This window comes from Arachis hypogaea, chromosome 14 (genome assembly GCF_003086295.3).
Source record: "Arachis hypogaea cultivar Tifrunner chromosome 14, arahy.Tifrunner.gnm2.J5K5, whole genome shotgun sequence".
NCBI classification, from domain to species: domain Eukaryota; kingdom Viridiplantae; phylum Streptophyta; class Magnoliopsida; order Fabales; family Fabaceae; genus Arachis; species Arachis hypogaea.
Window position 1 is genome coordinate 63,025,185 of NC_092049.1, and position 5,716 is coordinate 63,030,900.

Below are 5,716 nucleotides of genomic sequence, written 5' to 3' on the forward strand. Positions count from 1 at the left end.
TCAGCCAGCTGCTTGGTAATAAGCTTGTTTTGGGCCAGCAGTGCATCCATATTGTTTAGCTCCATCACTCCTCTAGTGTTGCCTCTTTCAGAAGCATAGAAGTAGTCATTCTCCGCTACAGTCTCAATGACATCTATGGCTTCTTCAATGGTCTTCTTCTTGTTCAGAGATCTTCCGGATGAATGGTCTACTGCCTTTTTTTATTCATAAGAGAGGCCTTCATAGAAAATGTGTAGTTGCACCCATTCATTCAACATATCTGGTGGACACCTTCTTGTCAGGTCCTTAAACCTCTCCCATGCTTCATATAGAGTCTCACCATCCTGCTGCCTGAATGTTTGCACCTCAGCTCTCAGCCTGTTGATCCGTTGAGGAGGATAGAATCTTGCCAAGAATTTGTTCACCATATCTTCCCAGGTTGCTAAACTCTCCTTTGGGAAGGATTCCAGCCATTTAGATGCCTTGTCCTTAAGTGAGAAAGGGAACAGAAGTAGTATATAAGTGTCAGGATGAACACCATTAGACTTCATAGTATCACATATCCTCAGGAAGGTGGTTAGATGTTGATTTGGGTCTTCTTGGACACTTCCTCCGAATGAACAATTGTTCTGAACAAGGGTGATGAGCTGTGGCTTTAGTTCAAAGTTGTTGGTATGTATGGTTGGCCTTTGGATGCTACTTCCACAGTTTCCTGGGTTTGGGTTAATATAAGAACCCAGAACTCTTCTCTCTTGTCCAGCCTAATGCGCTGGACCTTCTCTGCCATGGTTGTGAGCCTCTTCTTCATGATGGTTCTCCATGTTTTCATCCATGTCTGGTTCAAAGTACTCCTCCTCTTCCTCAGCACCAACTACTCTCTTTCCTCTTGCTTCCCTCCTTAATCTAAGGAAGGTCCTCTCAGGTTCAGAATCAAAGGAAGTTGAAGCCTCACTTCTTCTCCCTGTCATACAACCAACAAGGCACAAGCAAGGAAATAAATGCAGAAAGTACTCTTGTTAAAATTGCTGTTAGTGTGAGTGATGCAATATATCAAACAGTTAGTGGGTTAGTGAACTGAATGGTAAATAACTAAGAAAAAGGAGTAGGGGGAAGGAAGGAAAATAACTAAAACTGAAAGTAATTAACTCGAACAGAAATTTAAATCAAACTAAAGAAAAATGCTCAATCTAGTTATCCTCCAATTTAGTCATTGTTGATACAAAATCAATCTCCGGCAACGGCGTCATAAACTTGATAACACGGAAACTTGTCTCTCAACAATTTTCCTTTGGCAAGTATACCGAATTGTCGTCAAGTAAAAACTCACAATAGAGTAAGGTCAAATCCCAGAGGGATTGATTGGTCAAGCAACTTTAATTAGAGGAACGTTATAGTTGAGCGAAGCAGAATTTGGTTTGAGAGTTGCAGGAAATTAAATGGCGGGAAAGTAAATAGCAGAAAATGTAAATGCTGGAAATAAAGAGCTGAAAGTAAATGACGAAAAGTAAATTGCAGAATTGTAAATGGAAATGGAGAAAATGCTCATGAAAGTAAATTGCAGAAATTAAAGAGAATGGGTAAGATCGGAAATGGGGATTCATTGGGCTTAGGAGATGTTACATTCTCCGGATCAAGTTCATTTTCATCTCTTCCTCAATCAATGCATTCATTGATCTCCTTGGCAATCTTAAGTGATCGAATTCCAATTCCTTGGTAATTCAATCTCTCAAATCTTGATCAATAGCCAATTCCTTGGTCAATTTCTCATGAGAAGAGATGAAGTATGGTCACTGATTATACCACATGCATTCCCAAATCAAGTGTTGGTAGGATTATAGTCACCATACCCAACCAAACCCAATTTGGTCCAACATGAGAAAGCATTTCTAGCATGATCTCTTCTTTCCTCTTCCAAGGTTCAGAAGAGATCCAAGTATGAATAGCTTCTTTTCCAAGATAACTACCCAATTGGATGAAGATTGAAAGCTTTCTAGTAAAATCAAGAGAAAAGATAGAAGAAGAGTAATGAAAATTAGTATTGATCCATCAAATTACAACAGAGCTCCCTAACCCAATGAAAGGGGTTTAGCTGTTCATAGCTCTTGAAATGGAAAAAAAAGATGGAGAATACATCATGAAAACTTGAACTATAAGTGTAGAGTAAATTATACAAAAAGTAGTTCTCAATTTCCAATCCCCAAAAGCTGTTTCCTGATTCAAGACTATCCCTATATATACTACTCTTCTGATCTTCTAGTTGATTCTTCAAGTCTTGGATATGGGCCTTTGGATCTTGAGTTTGAAGCAGTTATCTTCTGCAGTGGGCTTAGCTTTACTTGCAGAGAGAAAGTGTGAAGTAGGAAGGGTCTTTAGCTTAGGACGTTAGTGGCGTTAACGTTAAGTGAGAGTGTGGGTTCGAGAACGTTAGTGACAATCACCTTTTTCACTAACGTTCCTCACCCAGGGATGATCCATGTTAACTTCAACGTTAGTGGCACCAACGTGACCACTAACGTTTCCTCTTGGTCCTTCACACACATTATTGGGACTCACCTTTTCCAATAATGTTGAGAGTCCTCCCTCCCTACGTTAGAGTTCACGTTAACTTAGTTAACGTGGCTCTTAACGTAGGCTTGCCAATTCTTCGAGAACGTTAGTGACACTTACCTTTGTCACTAACGTTCCAAGGTGCCCCTACTTCCCACGTTAGAGTCCACGTTAACTAAGTTAACGTGGCTTCTAACATGGTAATGATAGCCATCTCCAACGTTAGTGACAAAGGTGAATGTCACTAATGTTGGCTTATCATCTCCTTTATCCACGTTAGCTTCTACGTTAACTAAGTTAACCTGGGAGCTAACGTTGCTCATAGTGACTTGTGGTGGTACATCCCAACGTTAGTGACAAAAGTAAGTGTCACTAACGTTGGCGATCACTTGCTTTCTCCATGTTAGCTTCCACGTTAACTAAGTTAACGTGGCAACTAACGTGGCTCATCGTAGCTTGGCCAACGTTAGTGACAAAGGTAAGTGTCACTAACGTTGGCTTCTCTTTTGCTTCCCAATGTTAGAGTCCACGTTAACTGAGTTAACGTGGCTCTTAACGTGGCCACTTATGAGCTTGGTCCAACGTTAGTGACAAAGGTGAGTGTCCCTAACGTTGGCCTTATTTCTTTCTTCCATGTTAGAGTTCACGTTAACTTAGTTAACGTGACTCTTAACGTGGGCTATGATGGCTTTCGAGGACGTTATTGGCGATTACTTTTCTCATTAACATTGCAAGCTAGCTCCCATTCCACGTTGGTGGTCACGGTAGTTAGACTAATGTGGCTGCTAACGTGGCTCTTTCTTGCTTCCTTTCTCCTGAAATCAAGCAATAAAGTGCATCAAAGTTCTAATCCACATCATGAGACATGCATCATCCAATTTGTCATCTAATTCATGCAAAATTCTCATGAAATTATGTAAAATACTCAATGTATGCTTAAATCAAGATGTAAGTGAAATTCTACCCAAAACTTGCTTATTTCCTAAGAAAATGCATGAAACTACCCTAAAACAGTAAAGAAAAGGTTAGTGAAACTGGCCAAAATGCCCTGACATCACTCAACATTGAAAATTTCTAAGTTTGGTGTCTTGCATATTTTTCTTTTCTTAAAAATTTTCAAAAATAAGTTCTTGGTGTTCATCTTGACATTCAAAGTGTTCTTGGTGTTCATCTTGACATTCATAGTGTTCTTGCATGCATCATGTGTTTTGATCCAAAATTTTCATGCATTAAGTCTTTTTGATGTTTTTCTCTTCCATCATTAAAAATTTAAAAATCAAAAAATATCTTTCCCTTTTTTTCTCATAAAATTCGAATATTTGACTTGACTTTTTCAAAAATTTTTAAAATCTAGTTGTCTCTTATAAGTCAAATCAAATTTTCAATTTAAAAATTCTATCTTTTTCAAAACTCTTTCAAAAATCAAATCTTTTTCAATTTTCTTCTTAATATTTTCGAAAATTTCAAAATTTATTTTCAAAATCTTTTTCTTATTTTTGTTTCATAATTTCAAAATTTTTACTAACAATTAATGTGATTGATTCAATTATTTTAAAGTTTGTTACTTGCCTATTAAGAAAGGTTCAATCTTTAAATTTTAAATCATATCTTTTTCAAAATTACCTAACTAACTCTCTCTTTCTAATTTTCGAAAACCCCTTCCCTCTTTTTCAAAATTCCTTTTTAATTAACTAATTATTTTAAATTTTAATTTTAATTTTATTTTTTTTCTTATTTTCGAATTTTAATTATAATTTTTAATTTAAAAACAAAAATATTTTTCTTTTCTTTTCAATTATTTTCAAAAATTCCATCCCTAATCTCCTTCTATTTATTTATTTATTTATTTATTTATTTATTTATTTATTTATTTACTAAAACTTATTTTCACATAAGAATTCGAACTCATTCCTCTCCCTTGTGTTTGGATTCTTATCTTTTCCTTCCTCCATTATTCTCTTCCTATACTTACATAAGGAATCTCTATAATGTGACATAGAGGATTCCATATTTTCTTTTCTTTCCTGTTTTCTTCTTTTTCATATGAGCAGGAACAAGGATAAGAACATTCTTGTTGAGGCTGATCCTGAACCTGAAAGGACTCTGAAGAGGAAGCTAAGAGAAGCTAAAACACAACACTCTAAAGAGAACTTTACTGAAATTTTCGAAAAAGAAGGAGACATGGCCGAAAATAATAATAATGCAAGGAAGATGCTTGGTGACTTTAATGGGCCAAATTCCAACTTACATGGAAGAAGCATCTCAATCCCTGCCATTGGAGCAAACAATTTTGAGCTGAAACCTCAATTAGTTTCTCTGATGCAACAGAATTGCAAGTTTCATGGACTTCCATCAGAAGATCCTTTTCAGTTCTTAACTGAATTCTTGCAGATCTGTGATACTGCTAAGACCAATGGGGTTGATCCCGAGATCTACAGGCTTATGCTTTTCCTGTTTGCTGTAAGAGACAGAGCTAGAATATGGTTGGACTCTCAACCTAAAGACAGCCTGAACTCTTGGGATAAGCTGGTCACAGCTTTCTTAGCCAAGTTCTTTCCTCCTCAAAAGCTTAGTAAGCTTAGAGTGGATGTTCAAACCTTCAAACAGAAAGAAGGTGAGTCCCTCTATGAAGCTTGGAAGAGATACAAGGAACTGACCAAAAAGTGTCCTTCTGACATGCTTTCATAATGGACCATCCTGGGTATATTCTATGATGGTCTATCTGAGCTATCAAAGATGTCACTGGACCATTCTGCAGGTGGATCCATTCACCTAAAGAAAACACCTACAGAAGCTCAAGAACTCATTGACATGGTTGCAAATAACCAGTTCATGTACACTTCTGAAAGGAATCCTGTGAGTAATGGGACGCCTATGAGGAAGGAAGTTCTTGAAATGGATGCTCTGAATGCCATATTAGCTCAGAACAAAATAATGACTTAGCAAGTCAATATGATTTCTCAGAGTCCGAATGGATTGAAGGAATCATCCAACAGTACTATAGAGGCATCTTCTGAAGAAGGAGCTTATGATCCTGAGAACCCTGCAATAGCAGAGGTGAATTACATGGGTGAACCCTATGGAAACACCTATAATCCCTCATGGAGAAATCATCCAAATTTCTCATGGAAGGATCAACAAAAGCCTCAACAAGGCTTTAATAATGGTGGAAGAAACAGGTTTAGCAATA

The 5,716-nt window shown here is 37.1% G+C and overlaps 2 non-coding genes across 2 annotated transcripts; one reads left to right on the plus strand and one right to left on the minus strand.

Moving 5' to 3' along the window:
* The first annotated feature begins 252 nt into the window (after positions 1-252).
* On the plus strand, positions 253-359 carry LOC112746313 (small nucleolar RNA R71). Its single transcript, XR_003174204.1, has one exon. It is a non-coding gene; the product is annotated as a small nucleolar RNA R71 (small nucleolar RNA).
* A 4,741-nt stretch (positions 360-5,100) lies between these two features.
* On the minus strand, positions 5,101-5,208 carry LOC112745046 (small nucleolar RNA R71). The gene has a single exon (XR_003172994.1). It is a non-coding gene; the product is annotated as a small nucleolar RNA R71 (small nucleolar RNA).
* Positions 5,209-5,716: the final 508 nt, after the last annotated feature.